Genomic DNA, 21,255 nt, shown 5'->3' with positions numbered 1-21,255 from the left:
TTTGAAAGAACACACGATCAAACAACATCGGGCGTGGCATGCCCGCGTGGCCCATGCGCAACACACACTATCGGACGAAGTCGTGATTGACATGCCATCATCGCCCTTGGGCAGCATAGACGATCGGACGATGTAGGGCATGAAAAGAAATCATTTCCCTTGGAAAGCACACACGGTTAGACGACGGCGGGTGTTGCATGCACTCATTACCCTTGGACAGTACATACAGTCGGAGTACATCAGGCGTAACATACAATCATCGCCCTTGGACTGCAGCTACGGTTAGTCAACGTTGAGCATGGCATTCCCGCATTTTCCTTTGGTAGCACACACACGTTCGGATGACGTCGAACATGGTATGCCATATCTCCCTTGGACAACATACACAGTCAGACATAGTCGAGCGTGGCATGTTATCATAAACCTCGAGCAGAATACATGGCCGAACGACGTCAAGCATGACATTTAATCATCGCCACTAGATAACACACACGATCGGACTACGTCGGGCATGGCATGCCATCATGGTCCTTGGGCAACACACACAGTCGGAAGGCGGCGAACATGACATGCCATCGTCTCCTTTAGACAACAAACACGGTAGTACCATATTGAATATGGTATGACTTCATCGCCTTTGGATTGCACACACTGTCAGATTACGTTGGGCGTGGCATGACCGCATGGGCCTTGGGCACCATAAATAGCTAGATAACGTCGGACATAACATGCCATCATCGCCCTTGAGTATCACACACGGTTTGATTATGTCAGGCATGGCATGCCCGTATCGCCCATAGGCAGCACACATGGTCGAATGACATCGAGCGTTGCATGCCTTTATCGCCATTGGGCAGCATATAGAATAAGATGTCGTCGAGTGTGGCATACCATCATCGCCCTTGGAGTGCACATACGGTCGGATAACGTCGGTATTGACATGTTCGCATGTCCCTAGGGTAGCACACACGTTCGGACGACGTACACTGTTAAACAACATCGGTCGTGACATGTTATCATTGCCCTTGAACATATTACATGGTCAGACAATGTAGAGCGTGGCCTGCAATCATGGTCCTCGGGAGGCAAACGCGCTCGGAAGACGTCAAGTATCACAGACGTAGAAAGATGATATCGGGAACGGCATGTCATTATTGTCGTTGCACAACATCCACTGTTAGATGACGTCGGGTGTGGCATGATCACATGATCCTTGAAAAAAAGAACACGATCAAACGACTTCGATCGTCGCATGCCATCACCGCTATTGGACAAAGACCACGATCAAACTACGTCGGGCATGGTATGCCATCATCGCCCTAGGGCAGCACACACGATCAAACGATGTCGAGCATGGCGTGCCATCATCTTTTTTTGACAACACACACGGCCATACGACATCTAGTAAGGCATGCCATCTTCGCCCTATAACTGCATGCACGGTCAAATGACGTAGCGCTTGGCATGTCCACATGGGCCTTGGGAAGCATAAATTGTCGGACGACGTCGGGCGTGACATGCTACATCGTACTTGGGCAACACATACGGTCAGATTATGTCGGTCATGGCATGCCCGAATGATCCATGGGCAATGCACACAATCGAACGACATTGAGTGTTGCATGCCATCACAGCCCTTGGGCAGCACACAGAATCGGATGACGTTGGGCGTGGCATCCCATCATCGCCCAGGGGAAGCACAACCGGTCGAACGACATCGTGTGTAGCATGCCTGCATGGGCCTTGGGTAGCACACACGTCGCATGTGGCATGTTATCATCGCTCTTACAAAGAACACACGATCAAATAACATCATGTGTGGCATGCCCGCGTGGCCCATGCGCAGCATACACTGTCGGACGATGTCGAGAGTGACATGCCATCATCGCCCTTGGGCAGCGCAGACGATCAGACAATGTAGAGAATAACAAGCCATCATTTCCCTTGGAAAGCATACACGGTTAGACGACAGCAGGCGTTGCATGCTATCATCTTCCTTGGAAAACATACCCGATGAGACTACGTCGGGCGTGGCATACCATCATTGCCCTTGGGCTGAACACATGGTCTGACAATGTTAGGCGTTGCATGCCATCATCGCCCTTGGACGGCACATTCGGTTAGACAACGTTGGGCATGGCATTCCTGCATGTCCCTTGGGTAGCACACACGTTCGGATGACGTCGAACATGGTATGTCATATCTCCCTTGGAAAAATACACGGTCAGACATAGTCGAGTGCGGCATGTTATCATTAACCTCGAATAGAATACATGGTCGAACGACGTGGAGCGTGGCATTCAATCATCGCCATTAGATAATACACACGATCGGACTACGTCAGGTGTGGCATGCCATCATGGTCCTTGGGCAGCACACACAGTCGGAAGGCGGCAAACATGACATGTTATCGTCTGCTTTAGACAACAAACATGGTCGTACCATATTGAATGTGGCATGCCTTCATCGCCTTTGGATTGCATACACTATCAGATTACGTTGAGCGTGGCATGACCGCATGGGCCTTGGCAGCATAAATAGCCAGACAACGTCGGACTTGAAATGCCATCATCGCCCTTGAACATATTACATGGTCGGACAATGTAGAGCGTGGAATGCCATCATGGTCCTCGGGCAGCCACACGCTCGAAAGACGTCAGGCGTTGGAGACATAGAAATACAATGTCGGGAATGGCATGTCTTTATTACCGTTGGACAACATCCACTATTAGATGACATCGGGTGTGGTATGATCATATGATCCTTGAGAAAAACACACGATCGGATGATGTCAATCGTCGCATGCCATCATCGCCATTGGACAAAGACCACGATCAGACTACATCGGGCACGGCATGCCATCATCGCCCTAGGGCACCACACACGATCAAACGACATTGAGCATGGCGTGCCATCATCTCCTTTGGACAACACACACCACCATACGACATCTTGTAAGGCATGCCATCCTAGCCCTTCGACTACATGCACGGTCAAACGACGTCGGGCTTGGCATGCCCACATGGGCCTTGGGCAGCATAAATTGTCTAATGATGTCGGGCGTGACATGCTACATCACCCTTGGGCTACACACAAGGTCAGATTATGTTGGTCATGGCATGCCCGCATGATCCATGGGTAATGCACACTATCGAACGATATTGAGTGTTGCATGCCATCACATCCCTTGGGAAACACACACAATCGGATGACGTCAAGCGTGGCATGCAATCATCGCCCATGGGAAGAACAACCGGTCTAACGACATCCTGCGTGGCATGCCCGCATGGTCCTTGGGTAGCACACACGTCGCGTGTGGCATGTTATCGTCGCCCTTGGAAAGAACACACGATCAAACAACATCAGGCGTGGCATGTTATCGTCTCCCATGCACAGCATACATTGTCGGACGACATCGGGTGTTACATGCCATCCTCGCCCTTGGGCAGCACAGACGATCGGGCGATGTAGGGCATGACAAGCCATTATTTACCTTGGAAAGAACACACGGTTAGACGACAGCGGGCGTTGCATGCTATCATCTTCCTTGGAAAACATACACGATCAGACTACGTCGGGCGTGGCATGCCATCATCGTCCTAGGGCTGCACACATGGTCTGACAACGTCAGGCGTTGCATGCCATCATCAACCTTGGACAGTACATATAGTCGGACTTCAACAAGAGTAACATGCCATCGTCGCCCTTGGACTGCACATACGGTTAGACAACGTCGGGCTTCGCATTCCCGCATGTCCTTTGGGTAGCACACACGCACAGATGACGTCAAACATGGTATGCCATATCTCCCTTGGAAAACATACACGGTCAGACATAGTCTAGCGTGGCATGTTATCATTGACCTAGAACATAATACATGGCTGAACGTCGTCAAGCATGGCATTCAATCATCGCCATTAGATAACACACGCGATCGGACTACGTCAGGCGTGGCATGCCATCGTGGTCCTTAGGCAGCACACAAAATCAGAACGCGGCAAACATGACATGCCATCGTCTCCTTTAGACAACAAACACTATCGTACCATATAGCATGTGGCATGCCTTCATCACCTTTGGATTGCACACACTGTCAGATTACGTTGGGCGTGGCATGACCGCATGGGCCTTGGGCAGCATAAATAGCCAGACAACGTCGGACTTGACATGCCATCATCTCCCTAAGGTATCACACATGGTTGGATTATGTCGGGCATGACATGCCTGTATCGCCCATAGGCAGCACACATGGTCGAACGACATCGAGCGTTGCATGCCATCATCGCCATTGGGCAGCATATACAATCAGATGACGTCAGGTGTGGCATACCATCATCGCCCTTGGAATTCACATACAGTTAGATAACATCGGTATTGGCATGCCCGCATGTCCCTTGGGTAGCACATACGTTCGGACGACGTCAAATATGGCATGCCATTATCACCCTTGGACAACATACACGGTCAGACAACATTGGGTGTGGCCTGTTATCACTCCCTTGAACATATTACATGGTCGTACAACGTAGAGCGTGGCATGCCATCATGGTCCTCGGGCAGCACACACGCTCGGAAGACATCAGGCATCGCAGAGGTAGAAAGACAATATCGAGAATGGCATGTCGTTATTGCCGTTGGACAACATCCACTATTAGATGACGTCAGGTGTGGCATGATCACACGATCCTTGAGAAAAACACACGATCAGACGGCGTTGATCGTCGCATGCCATCATCACTATTGGACATCAACCACGATCATAATACGTCTGGCGTGGCATGCCATCATCGCCCTAGGGAAGCTTACACGATCAAATAGCGTCGAGCATGTGTGACACCGTATCCTTTGGACAACACACACAGCGGTACGACTTCAGGTGTGGCATGCCATCTTTTCCATTCGACTACATGCACGGGCAGACGACGTCAAGTGTGGCATGCCCACATTGGCCTTAGGCAGCATACATTGTCGGACGACGTCGGGCGTCATATGATACATCGCCCTGAGACAACACACACGATCATATTATGTCAGTCATGGCATGCCCGCATGATCCTTGGGCAACGCACATAATCGGACGATATTGAGCGTTGTATGCCATTACCGCACTTTGAAAGCACACACAATCGGATGACATCAGGCGTGGCATGCCATCGTCACCCATGGGAAGAACACACGGTTGAACGACATCGTGCGTGGTATGCCATCATTGCCCTTGGAAAGTATACACGGATGGAGCGTGGCACATTATCATTGCCCTTGGACAAAACACACGATCGAACAACATCAGGTGTGGCATGTCCGCATGGCCCTTGGGTATCACACACGGTCGGGCGTCACATGCCATCATCTCCATTGGACAGCACACACGGTTGTACAACGTTAGGCGTGGATGTCATCATTGCCCTTGGACTGCACGCACGGTCATACGACGTCGAGTGTGGCATGCCAATATGGGCCATGGGTAGCATAAAAATTCTGACGACGTTGGGCGTGACATGCCATCAACGCCCTTGGGTGGCACAATCAGTCGGATTATGTCAAGCGTTGCATGCCCGCATGGTCCTTGGGAAATACACAGAGTCGAACGACATTGAATGTTGCATGCCACCATCTCTCTTGGGTAGCACACATAATCGGATGATGTTAGGCGTGGCATGCCATCATTGCCCTAGGGAAGAACACACTATCGAACGTCGTCGTGCATGGTATAACATCATCACCCCTGGAAAGCATACAAGTTTGGACGATGTCGGGCGTGGCATGTTATCATCGACCTAGGAAAGAACAGACGATCAAACTATGTCAGGTGTGCAATGCCCGCATGGACCTTGGGCATGACACATGGTTGGATGACATCAGGCGTGGCATGCATCATCTCTTTTGGGCAGTACACACGGTCGAACGAAGTCAGACTTGACATGCCATCATCGCCCTTGGGCAGCACACACGGTCGGACGACGTCGGGCGTGGCATCCTATCATCTCCCTTAGACAGCGAACACAATTGGACAATGTTGGGCGTGCATGCCATCTTCGCCCTTGGACTGCACACGCAGTTGGATTACGCTTAGGTTGCATGCCCGCATGTCCCTTGGGCCGCTTACGGTCAGACGACATTGGGCGTGGCAAGCCATCATCGCCCTTATATAGCATGCACGGTTAGACAACATCGGGCGTGGCATGTTATCGTCTCCCTTGGACGGAACACACGGTCAGACGTCATCGATCGTTGAATGCCATAATCGCCATTAGACAACACACACAGTCGGAAGATGTCGGGCGTGACATTTTATCATCCCCCTTAGACTGCACACACAGTCGGATGACGTTGGGCGTGGCATGAATGCATGGGCTTTGGGTAGGATAAACGGTCTGAAAATGTTGTGCCTGACATGCCATCATCTCCTTTGGGCAGTACATACGATCGGATGATGTCGGGCGTGGTATGCCCTCATGGTCCTTGGGAAATACACAAGGTCGAATGACTAGAGCATCGTATGCCATTATAACCTTTGGGCAGCACACACAGTCGGACGACATTAGGCGTGGTATGCCATCATCGCCCTTGGCATTACACACGGTCGTACAACGTCGAGCGTGGCATTCCATTTTTGCACTTTGAAAGCTTACATGATCAGACAACGTGGGGCAAGGTATGTTATTATCGCCCTTGGATAGAACACACGATAGGACGACATCAAGAATCGCATGCGCGCAAGGCCGTTGGACAACACTCATGGTCGGATCATGTCGGGCGTGGCATGACATCATCGCCCTTGGGCAGCACACACGGTCGGATGATGTCGGGCAATATATGCCATCATCACCCTTCGGCAACACACACGGTAAGACGACGTCGGGCGTGGCATGCCATCATCGCCCTTGGTAAACATACACGATCAGACTACATTGGGTGTGGCAAGCCATTATAGCCCTTGGGCTGCATACTCGATCGGACAACGTCGGGAATGGTATCCCATCATCTCCATTAGATAGCACATATATTCGGACGACGTGGGGCATGGCAGTCCATCATCGCCCTTGGACTACCAATACGGTTGGACGATGTCGGGCGTGGCATGCCCTCATGGCCCTTTTATAACACACACGTTTGGACGACGTCAAACATGGCATGCCATTATCGCCCTTATACAGCATAAACGGTTAGAAAACGTTGAGTGTGGCATGTTATCATCCCCTTAAAAAGAATCCATGGTCGGACGACGTCCACTGTGGCATTCCATCATCGCCATTGGATAACACACACAATCGGACTACGTCGGACAAGGCATGCAATCATGGTCCTTGGCCAGCAAACACGATCGCACGAATTTGGGCGTCGCATAACAACATCGCCCTTGGACAACACACGTAGAGACTACCTCAGGATTAGCAGGTCATTATTGCCCTTGGACAGCATGCACGGTTGGATGACGTCAGGTGTGGCAGGATGGCATGGTACTTGAGAAACACACACAATCAAACGACGCATGCCATCTTCGTCATTGCAAAACAACCATGATAAGACTATGTTGGGTGTGGCATGCCATAAACGCCCTAGGGCAGCATACACGGTCGGAAGGCGTCAAGTATGGCATGTCATCATCTTCTTTGGACAACACACACGGTCGTACGACATCGGGCGAGGCATGTCGTCATCGCCCTTGGGCAGCATACACGGTAAAAGGGCGTCGAGCATGGCATGCCGTCATCTCCTTTGGGCAGCACACACGAACAGACTACGTCAAGCGTGGCATGCTATCATCGCCCTTAGACTGCACATATGATTGGACAATGTTCGGCATGCATGCCATCATCGCCCTTGGACTGCACACAGGGTTGGATTACGTCGGCGGTGGCATGCCCGCATGACCCTTGGGCAGCACACGGTCAGAAGATGTTGGGCGTGGTAAGCCATCATCGCCCTTAAACAGCATGCATGGTTAGACAACATCGGGCGTGGCATGTTATCGTCTCCCTTGGACAGAACACACGGTCGGACGACGTCGGCCATCATCGCCTTTAGACTGCACACACAGTCAGATGATGTTGGGCGTTGCCTGCATGCTTGGTCCTTAAGCCGGATAAACGGTCGAACAACGTTGTGCCTTACATGCCAACATCTCCCTTGGGCGGCGCATACGATTGGATAATGTCAGGCGTGTTATGCCCGCATGGCCCTTGTGCAATACACATGGTCGGATGACATAGAGCATCGCATTCCATTATCACATTTGGGTAGCACACACAGTCGGACGACATTGGGGGTGGTATGCCATCATCTCCCTTGGTATTACACACGGTCGGACGACGTCGAGCGTGGCATGCCATTATTGCGATTGGAAAGCATACACAATCAGACGACGTGGGATGAGGTACGCTATCACTGCCCTTGGACAAAACACACGATAGGACGACATCGGTCATTGCATGCGAGCAAGGCCCTTGGACAACACTCATGGTCGGATGACGTCGGGTGTGTCATTCAATCATCGCCCTTGGGCAGCATAGACGGTCGGACGATGTCGGACATGACATGCCATCATTGCACTTGGGAAGCACACACGGTTAGATGACATTGGGCGTGGCATGCTATCATCAACCTTGGAAAACATACACGATCAAACTAACTCGGGCGTGGCATGGCATCATCGTCCTTGGGCTGCACAAACGGTTAGACAACGTCAAGCAAGGCATGCAATTATCTCCCTTGGACAGCACATACAGTTGGACGACGTCGGGCATAACATGCCATCATCGCCCTTGGACTGCACATACACTTGGACAACGTCGGTCTCCGGCATGCCCACATGTCCCTTGGGTAGCACACACGTTCGAATGACGTCGGGCGTGACATGCCATAATCTCCCTTGGACAGCACATACGGTCGGAGGACGTCGAGCGTGGAATGGCATCATCGCCCTTGGGTAGCACAGACAGTTAGACAATGTCGGGCATAACAACCCATTATTTGCCTTGGGCAACACACACGGTTAGATGACGGTGGGCATTGCATGCTATCATCTCCATTGGAAAACATACACGTTCAGACTACGTCAGGCCTGGCATGCCATCATCGCATTTGGGCTGCACACACGGTCTGACAATGTCGGGCGTGTCATGCCATCATCTCCGTTGGAATGTACATACACTCGAACGAAATCAGGTGTAACATTCCATCATCGCCCTTGGACTGTACATACGGTTAGACAAGGTAGGCTTGGCATTCCCGCTCGTCCCTTGGGTAGCACACATGTTCAGATGACATGGAACGTGGTATACGATATCTCCCTTGGACAACATACACAATAAGACATATTCGAAAGTGGCATGTAATCATTGACTATGAATAGAATACATGGTCGAACGACGTTGAGCGTGGCATTCAATCATCGCCATTAGATAACACACACGATCTGACTACAGAGGGCGTGGCATGTCATCATGGTCCTTGAGCAACACACACGCTCGGACTAGTCGGGCATCACATGCCAACATCGCACTTGGACAACAAATATAGAAAGATGACATCGGGTAAGGTATGTCATCATTTCCCTTGGACAACAAGCACGATTAGATGACGTCGGGCGTAGTATGATTGCTTTGTCCTTGAGAAACACACACGGTCGATCGACACCGATCGTCGTATGCCAACATTGCCATTAGAAAACAACCACAATCGGACTACATCAGGCGTTGCATGCCATTATCGACCTAGGGCAACACACACGGTCGAACGACGTCGTGCATGGCATGCCATCATCTACTTTCGACAACACACACGGTCATACAACATTGGGTGGGACATGCCATCATCGCCCTTCGACTGCATGCACAGTCAGACAACGTCGGGCATGGCATGCCCACATTGGCCTTAGGTAGCATAAATGGTCGGACGACGTCAGGCTCGACATGCCATCATCACCCTTGGGTACCACACACGGTCGGATTATGTCGGGAGTTGCATGGCCGCATGGTCCTTGGGAAACAGATACAGTCAGATGACATTGATCATTGCATGCCATCATCTCCCTTGGGTAGCACACACAATCAAATGACGTCGGGCGTGGCATGCTATCATCGCCCTTAAGAAGATCACAGGTCGGACGACATCGTTAAGGTATGCCATCATTACCATTGCAAAGTATACACGGTTGGATGATGTCGGTCGTGGCATGTTATCATCACCCATGTACAGAACACATGATCGAATGATGTTCAGCGTGGCATGCCTATATGGACATTAGGCAACACACATGGTTGGATGACAACGGTCGTGGCATTTCATCATCTCCCTAGGAAAGCACACACTGTTGGATGATGTCGGGCATGACATGTGATCATCGCCCTTCGGCAACAAACACTTTTGGATGATGTTGGGCGTGGCATGCCATTATTGCCATTGGAAAACATACATGATCATACTACGTCAGTCTAAGCATTCCATCATCTCTCTTGGGCAGCACACACTGTTGGATGTTGTCGGGTGTGGCATTCCATCATTGCCATTGGAAAATATACATGATCATACTATGTCGGGTGTGGCATGACATCATCGCCTTAGGGAAGCACACACAGTCAGAAGCCGTCGAGCATGACATGCCATCATCGCCTTTGTATAACACACACAGTCGTACCATATTGGGTGGGGCATGCCTTCATAGCCTTTGGATTGCACACACTTTTAGACGATGTCAGGCGTTGCATGACTGCATGGGCCTTGGGCAACATTAATGGCCAGAGGACGTCGGACTTGACATGCCATCATTGCCCTTGGGTATCACACACGGTTGGATTATGTCGGGCGTGGCATGCCCATATAACCCATAGGCTGCACACATGGTCGCACGACATCGAGAGTCGCATGCCATCATCGCCTTTGGGCAGCACACAGAATCAGATGACGTCGGGTGTGGCATGCCATCATCGCACTTGTGAACCATACACGGTTGGATGACGTCGGGCGTCGCATGCCATCATCGCCCTTGGAAAACATACACAACCAGACTACGTCGGGCGTGGCATGCCATCATCTCCATCGGGTAGCACACACGGTCATAAAGCGTCAGTCCTAGCATGCAATCATGTCATAGGGCAGCTTACACAATCAGAAGGCATCAAGCATAACATGCCATCATGCCTTTGGACAACACACACGACCGTACGACATTGAATGTGTCATGCCATCATCACCATTAGAAAGAATAAAAGATCACACTATGTCGGGCATGGCATGCCATCATCGCCCTTAGGCAGCAAACGGTCGAACGACGTCGGACGTGGCATGCCATCATCTCCCTTGGACAGCACACATGGTTTGACAATGTTAGGTGTGGATTCCATCGTCTCCCTTGGACTGCAAACAAGTTTGGATGACGTTGGGCGTGGCATGCCCGCATGTCCCTTTACGCAAAGTCGGATGATGTTGGGCGTGGCAAGACATCATTGCCATGGGAAAGCATACATGGTCAGACAACGTCATGTGAGGCATGTTATCATTTCCATTTGAAAGAACACATGGTCGGATGACATCGAGTGACGTATGCCATAATTGATGATTTTAAAAAAAGCCTCTTTTAACCCATTAAATTTTGAATTTCCCCCAATTATGAAGAAAATTGTATAATTTTATTGCAACGAAAATGATAAAAAAATAGATTTTGGAGTTTGGAATAACATGGTAACACATGTGAGAATATAATTTTTAATGTTAGATAATCAATTTTGTGATAAAAAACATTTATCACATTCAATTTTACATTTCCCCTTGTTTTGCAAACACAGTTGGAAGACGTCGAGCATAGCATCACATCATTGCCCATAGACATCACGCATGATAGTACTCTGTCGAGCATGGCATGCTATCATGGTCCTTGCGAAGCACACACGGCCAGACGATGTCGGGCATATAATGCCAACATCGCCCTTGGATAGCACACACAGTTAGATGACATCTGGTATGGCATGTTATCGTCGCCCTTAGACAGCACACATGGTTAGATGACGTTGGGCGTGGCATGATCGCATGATCCTTAGGAAACACACACGGTCGGACAACGTTGATTGTTGCATGCCATCATCCCCTTTTGGAAACCACACACGATTAAAGTACGTCTAAAATGGCATGCCATTGCCCTAGTGCAACACACACGGTTGGACGGTGTCGGGCGTGGAATGCCATCATCGCCTTTCGACAACACAAACGGTCGGATGATGTCAAGCATGCCATGCCATCCTTACCCATAGAATGCACACGAGGTTTGAGGACGTAGGGCGTGGCTTGATAGCATGGGCCTTGGGCCGGATAAATGATCGCACAACGTTGTGCACGACATGCCATCATCTCCCATCAAGAGCACATATAGTCGCATGATGTCAGGCGTGGCGTGCACGCATGGTTCTTGGGAAACACAAATGGTTGGATGACGTAGAGCGTCGCAGGCCATCATTACCCTTGAGCAGCATAGACCGTCGGATGACATAGGGCGTGGTATGCGATTATCACCATTGAACAACATTCGCGATCAAACGCCTCGAGCGTGGCATACTATTATCGCCCTTGGAAAGTTTACATGATCGGACGACGTCAGGCAAGGTATGTTATTATTTCCCTTGGACAGAACACACGATATGATGACATCGGGCATGGCATCCTTGCTAGGACCTAGGGCAGCATACACGATCGGATGATGTTGGGTTAGCATGTCATCATTGCCCTTGGGCAGCATACACAGTCGGACGACGTCGGGCAAGATATGACATCATCACCCTTGGGAAACATACACCGTCAGACGATGACGGGCGTGGCATGCCATCATCGCCCTAAGTAAACATACATGATCAGACTACATCGGGAGTGGCAAGCCATCATTGCCCTTCGGCTGAACACTCGGTCTGACAACATCGGGAATGGTATACCATTATCTCCCTTGGACAGCACATATAGTCAGACGACGTCGAGTGAGGTATTTTATTATCGCCCTTGGAGAGAACACACAATCGAACAACGTTGCGTGTGGAATGCCCGCAAGACCCTTGGACAACACACACGATCGGATGATGTCGGCGTGGCATTCCATCATCACCCAAGGAAAGTACACACGGTCGGATGACATCGAACATGACATGACATCATCACCCTTGGGCAACACACATTGTTTGATGATGTCGGGCGTGGCATGCAATCATTGCTATTGGAAAACATACACGATCAACTACGTCGGGGTTAGCATGCCATCATGTACCTTGCGAAGCACACACAGTCAAAAAATGTTGGGCGTGGCATGACATCATCGCCCTAGGGCAGCACACACAGTCGGAAGGTGGCGAACATGACATGCAATCATCACCTTTAGACAAAAAACACGTTCATACCATATTGAATTAGGCATTCCTTCATCACCTTTGGATTGCACACATTGTCAGATGACGTCGGGCGTGGCATGACAGCATGGTCATTGGGCAACATAAATGGCCAGACGATGTCGGACTTGTCATGCCATCATCGCCCTTGGGTATCACACACGGTTGGATTATGTTGGGCGTGGCATGACCGTATCGCCCATAAGACGCACACATGGTCGGACGACATCGAGCGTTACATGCCATCATCGCCCTTGGGATGCACACCAACTCAAATGATGTCGGGTGTGGAATACCATCATCGCCCTTGGACTACGTCGGTATTGGAATGCCCGCATGTCCCTTGGGTAGCGCACACATTCAGATGACGTCAAATGTGGCATGCCATTATCGCCCTTGGACAATATAAACGGTCAGACAACGTCGGGCGTGGCATTTTATCAATGCCCTTAAAGAGATAACATGTTCGGACGACGTCGAGCATGGCATTCCATCATCTCCATTGGATAACACACGATAGGACTAAGTCGGGCTTGGCATGCTATCATGGTCCTCGGGCAGCACACACGCTCAGAAGACGTCAGGCGTCGCATGCCAACATCGCCATTGGACAATAGACATAGAAAGACGACGTCGAGAATGTCATGTCGTTGTTTCGCTTGGACATAATCCACCACTAGATGACTTCAGGTGTTGCATGATCGCATGGTCCTTGAGCAAAACACACGATCGGAGGATGTTGAGCATGGCAAGCCATCATCGCCCTAGGGAAGCACACACGATCAAACGACATCGAGCATGGCGTGCCATCATCTCCTTTGGACAACACACACGGCCATACCATATCTGGTAAGGCATGCCATCTTTGCCCTTCGACTGCATGCACGGTCAAACGACGTCGGGCTTGGTATGCCCACATGGACCTTGGGCAACATAAATTGTCGGACGACATCAGGCGTTACATGCTACATCACCTTTGGGCAGCACACACGGTGAGATTATGTCGGTCATGGCATGCCTGCACGATCCATGGGCAACGCACACTATCGAATAATGTTAAGTGTTGCATGCCATCACAGCCTTTGGGCAGCACACACAATCGGATGATGTTGGGGGTGGCATGCCATCATCGCCCATGGGAAGCACAACCGGTCGAACGACATCGTGTGTGGAATGCTTGCATGGGCCTTAGGTAGCACACACGTCGCGCGTGGTAGGTTATCATCGCCCTTTGAAAGAACAAACGATCAAACAACATCGGGCGTGGCATGCCCGCGTGGCACATGCGCAACACACACTGTTAGACGAAGTTGGAAGTGACATGGCATCATCGCCCTTGGGCAGAATAGACGATCGGACGATGTAGGGCATGACAAGCCATCATTTCCCTTGGAAAGCACACACGGTTAGACGACGGTGGGCGTTGCATGCTATCATCTTCCTTGGAAAACATACACGATAAGACTACGTCTGGCGTGGTATACCATCATCGCCCTTGAGATGCACACATGGTCTGTCAACATTAGGCTTTGCATGGCATCGTCACCATTGGACACTACATACAGTCGGACTACATCAGGCGTAACATGCCATCATCGATTGTCGCCTGCCATCAACGCCATTGGACAACAACCACGATCAGTCTACATCGGGCGTAGCATGCCATCATCGCCCTAGGGCAAAACACATGGTCAAACGACGTTAAGATCTACATGCAATCATCTCATTTGGATAATACACACGATCGAAATTCATCGAGCGTGGCATGCCATTATTGCACTTGGAATGAATACACAATCAGACGATGTGGGGCGAGGTATGTTATCATCGCCCTTGTACAAAACACACGATAGGACGACGTCGGGCGTGGCATGCGCGCAAGGCCCTTGAACAAAACTCATGGTCGGATGATGTTGGGTGAGTCATTCCATCACCGCCCTTGGGCAGCACAGATGGCCGGACGATGTCGAACATGACATGCCATCATTGCCCTTGGGCAACACACAGTGTCAGACAACATCGGGCGTGGCATGCTATGATCGCCCTTGGTAAACATACAAGATTAGACTATGTCAGGCGTGGCATGGAATCATCGCCCTTGGGCTGCACACATGGTCAGACAACGTCAGGCAAGGCATGCCATCATGTTCCTAGGACAACACATACACTCGAATGACGTCGAGCATAACATGCCATCATCGCTCTTGGACTTTACATACGGTGGGACAACGTCGGTCTTGGCATGCCCGCATGTCCCTTCGGTAGCACACACATTCAGACGATATCGCGCGTTACATGCCATAATCTCCTTTGGGCAGCACACACGGTTGGAGGACATCGAGCATGGAATGCCATCATCGCCCTTGGGCAGCAGAGACAGTCGGACAATGTCAAGCATAACAAGCCATCATTTCCCTTGGGCATCACACAAGATTAGATGATGGCGGGCATTGCGTGCTATCATCTCCTTTGGAAAACATACATGATAGGACTACGTCAGGCGTGGCATGCCATCATATCCCTTGGGCTGCACACACGGTCTGACAACGTCGGGCGTGTCATGCCATCATCTACCTTGGACAATACATACAGCCGGACGACATCAGGCGTAACATTCCATCATCGCCCTTGGACTGCACATACAGTTAGACAACGTCGGGCTTATCATTGCCACAAGTTCCTTGGGTAGCACACACGTTTGGATGACGTCGAACGTGGTATGCCATATCTCCCTTGGACAACATACACAGTTAGACATAGTCCGGCGTGGCATGTAATCATTTACCTTTAACAGAATACAAGGTCGAACGACGTTAAGCGTGGCATTAAATCATCTCCATAAGATAACACACACGATCGGACTACGTAGGGCGTTGCATGCCATCATGGTGCTTGGGAACCAAACACGCTTAGACGATGCCGGGTGTCACATGCCTAAATTGTACTTGGCCAACAAACATAGAAAGACAACGTAGGGTATGGTGTGTCATCATTTCCCTTGGACAGCAAGCACAGTTAGATGACGTCGAGCATAGCATGATTGCATGGTCCTTGAGAAACACACACGGTCGATCGACATTGATCGTCGCATGCCAACATTTCCATTGTACAAAAACCACGATCAGACTACGTCAGGAGTCGCATGCCATCATCGCCCTAGGACAGCACATACGGTCGGATGGCGTCGAGTATGGCATGCCATCATCTACTTTTGGCAACACACACGGTCATACAACATCGGGTGAGGTTTGCCATCATCATCCTTTGTTTGATTGCACATACAATCAGACAACGTCAGGCATGTCATGCCCACATGGGCCTTAGGTAGCATTAACGGTAAGACGAAGTCGGGTGTGACATGCCATCATCGCCCTTGGGCAGCACACACAGTTGGATTTTTTCGGGCGTGGCATGCTCGCATGGTCCTTGGGCGACACACACAGTCGGACGACATTGATCGTTGCATGCCATCATCACCCTTGGGCAGCATACTTTTTCGGATGACGTCGGGCGTGGCATGCCCGCGTGGCCCTTGGGTAGCACACACGGTTGGATGACGTCGGGCGAGGCATGCTATCACTGCACATGCGCAGCAGCACACATTGACGGACAAAGTCGGGAGTGACATGCCATCATCTCCCTTGGGAAGAACAGACGGTCAAATGATGTAGGGCATGACAAGCCATCATTTCCCTAGGGAAGCACACACGGTTAGACGACGTCAGGCATTGCATGCTATCATCTTCCTTGGAAAATATACACTATCAGAGTACGTCAGGCGAGGCATGCCATCATCGCCCTTGGGCTGCACATATGGCCTGACAACGTCAAGCGTTGAATGTCATCATCACCCTTGGGCAGCACACACGGTCGGACGACGTCGAGCGTGGCATGTTATTATGACCCTTGTAGAAGATACATGATCGGACGACGTCAGGCAAGGTATGTTATTATCGCCCTTGGACAGAACACACAATCGAGCGACATTGCGCGTGGTATATCTGCAAGGCCCTTGGACAACACACACGATCGGATGAATTCGGGCGTGGCATTCCATCATCACCCAAGGGAAGTACACACGGTCGGACGACGTCGGACATGATATGACATCATCACCCTTGGGAAACACACACATGGTCGGAAGACATCTAGCGTTGCATGCCATCATCGCCCTTTGGTAGCACACCAAATCAGATGATGTCGGGTGTGGAATAGCATCATCGCCCTTGGACCCACATGTCCCTTGGGTAGCACACACGTTCGGATGACGTCAAATGTGGCATGCCATTATCGCCCTTGGACAGCATACACGGTCAGACAACGTCGGGCGTGACATTTTATCATCGCCCTTAAATAGATAACATGTTCGGACGACATCTAGCGTGGCATTCCATCATCTCCATTGGATAACACACGACAGGACTATGTCGAGCTTGGCATGCTATCATGGTCCTCGGGCAGCACCCACGCTCAGAAGACGTCAGGCATCGCATGTCAACTTCGCCATTGGACAATAGACGTAGAAAGATGATGTCGGGAATGGCATGTCGTTATTGCCCTTAGAAATAATCCACTGCTAGATGACGTCGGGCGTTGCATGATCGCATAGTCCTTGACAAAAACAAACGATCGAACAACGTGGATCGTTGCATGCCATCATCACCATTGGAAAAAGACCACGATCAGACTACGTCGGGCATGGCATGCCATCATCGCCCTAGGGCAGCACACACTATCAAACGACGTCGAGCATGGCGTGCCATAATCTCCTTTTGACAACACACACGACCATACGACATCTGGTAAGTCATGCCATCTTTGCCCTTCGACTGCATGCACGGTCAAACGATCTCGGGCTTGGCATGCCCACATGGACCTTGGGAAGCATAAATTGTCAGACGATGTCGGGCGTGACATGCTACATCGCCCTTGGGCAACACACACGGTCATATTATGTTGGTCATGTCATGCCTGCATGATCCATGGGCAATGCACACAATCAAACGATATTGAGTTTTGCATGCCATCACAACCTTTGGGAAGCACACAGAATCGGATGACGTTGGCCGTGGCATTCAATCATCGCCCATGGGAAGCACAACCGGTCAAACGACATTGTGTGTGGCATGCCCGCATGGGCCTTAGGTAGCACACACATCGCGTGTGGCATATTATAATCGCCCTTTGAAAGAACACACGATCCAACAACATCGGGCGTAGCATGCCCGCATGGCCCATGCGCAGCACACACTGTCGGACGAAGTCGTGATTGACATGCCATCATCGCCCTTGGGTAGCATAGACGATCGGACGATGTAGGACATGAAAAGAAATCATTTCCCTTGGAAAGCACACACGGTTAGACGACGGCGGGTGTTGCATGCACTCATTACCCTTGGACAGTACATATAGTCGGACTACATCAAGCGTAACATATAATCATCGCCCTTGGACTGCAGATACGGTTAGTCAACGTCGAGCATGGCATTCCCGCATTTTCCTTTGGTAGCACACACACGTTCGGATGACGTCGAACATGGTATGCCATATCTCCCTTGGACAACATACACAGTCAGACATAGTCGAGCGTGGCATGTTATCATTAACCTCGAGCAGAATACATGGCCGAACGACGTCAAGCATGGCATTTAATCATTGCCACTAGATAACACACACGATCGGACTACGTCGGGCGTGGCATGCCAACATGGTCCTTGGGCAACACACAGTCGGAAGGCGGCGAACATGACATGCCATCGTCTCCTTTAGACAACAAACATGGTAGTACCATATTGAATATGGTATGACTTCATCGCCTTTGGATTGCACTCACTGTCAGATTACATTGGGCGTGGCATGACCGCATGAACCTTGACAAAAACACACGATCGAACGACGTGGATCGTTGCATGCCATCATCACCATTGGAAAAAGACCACGATCAGACTACGTCGGGCATGGCATGCCATCATCGCCCTAGGGCAGCACACACTATCAAACGACGTCGAGCATGGCGTGCCATAATCTCCTTTTGACAACACACACGACCATACGACATCTGGTAAGTCATGCCATCTTTGCCCTTCGACTGCATGCACGGTCAAACGATCTTGGGCTTGGCATGCCCACATGGACCTTGGGAAGCATAAATTGTCGGACGACGTCGGGCGTGACATGCTACATCGCCCTTGGGCAACACACACGGTCAGATTATGTTGGTCATGTCATGCCTGCACAATCCATGGGCAACGCACACAATCAAACGATATTGAGTTTTGCACGCCATCACAACCTTTGGGAAGCACACAGAATCGGATGACGTTGGGCGTGGCATTCAATCATCGCCCATGGAAAGCACAACCGGTCGAACGACATTGTGTGTGGCATGCCCGCATGGGCCTTAGGTAGCACACACATCGCGTGTGGCATATTATAATCGCCCTTTGAAAGAACACACGATCAAACAACATCGGGCGTGGCATGCCCGAGTTGCCCATGCGCAGCACACACTATCGGACGAAGTTGTGATTGACATGCCATCATTGCCCTTGGGCAGCATAGACGATCGGATGATGTAGGGCATGAAAAGAAATCATTTCCCTTGGAAAGCACACACGGTTAGACGACGGCGGGGGTTGCATGCTATCATCTTCCTTGGAAAACATACATAATAAGACTATGTCGGGCGTGGCATGCCATCATCGCCCTTGGGCTGCACACATGGTTTGACAACGTCAGGCATTGTATGCACTCATTACCCTTGGACAGTACATACAGTCGGACTACATCAGGCGTAACATACAATCATCGCCCTTGGATTGAAGATACGGTTAGTCAACGTCGAGCATGGCATTCCCGCATTTTCCTTTTGTAGCACACACACGTTCGGATGACGTCAAACATGGTATGCCATATCTCTCTTGGACAACATACACAGTCAGACATAGTCGAGCGTGGCATGTTATCATTGACCTCGAGCAGAATACATGGGCGAATGACGTCAAGCATGGAATTTAATCATCGCCACTAGATAACACACACGATCGGACTACGTCGGGCGTGGCATGCCATCATGGTCCTTGGGCAACACACACAGCCGGAAGGCGGCGAACATGACATGCCATCATCTCCTTTAGACAACAAACACGGTAGTACCATATTGAATATGGTATCACTTCATCGCCTTTGGATTGCACACACTGTCAGATTACGTTAGGCGTGGCATGACCGCATGGGCCTTGGGCAGCATAAATAGCTAGACAACGTCGTACTTAACATGCCATCATTGCCCTTGGGTATCACACATGGTTTGATTATGTCGGGCATGGCATGCCCGTATCGCCCATAGGCAGCACACATGGTCGAACGACATCGAGCGTTGCATGCCTTTATCGCCATTGGGCAGCATATAGAATAAGATGCCGTCGAGTGTGGCATACCATCATCGCCCTTGGACTGCACATACGGTCGGATAACGTCCGTATTGGCATGTTCTCATGTCCCTAGGGTAGCACACACGTTCGGACGACGTCAAATGTGGCATGCCATTATCGCCCTTGGACAACATACACGGTTAAACAACATCGGTCGTGGCATATTATCATCGCCCTTGAACATATTACATGGTCAGACAATGTTGAGCGTGGCATGCAATCATGGTCCTAGGGACGCAAACCCGCTTGGAAGATGTCAAGCATCGCAGACGTAGAAGGACGATATCGGGAACGATATGTCATTATTGTCGTTGCACAACATCCACTGTTAGATGACGTCGGGTGTGGCAAGATCGCATGATACTTGAAAAAAACACACGATCAAACGACTTCAATCGTCGCATGCCATCACCGCCATTGGAAAAAGACCACGATCAAACTACGTCGGGCATGGTATG

Source organism: Solanum lycopersicum, chromosome 3 (assembly GCF_036512215.1).
Source record: "Solanum lycopersicum chromosome 3, SLM_r2.1".
NCBI classification, from domain to species: domain Eukaryota; kingdom Viridiplantae; phylum Streptophyta; class Magnoliopsida; order Solanales; family Solanaceae; genus Solanum; species Solanum lycopersicum.
The sequence above is the reverse complement of the archived record's forward strand: the minus strand, read 5'-3'. Positions refer to the sequence as shown.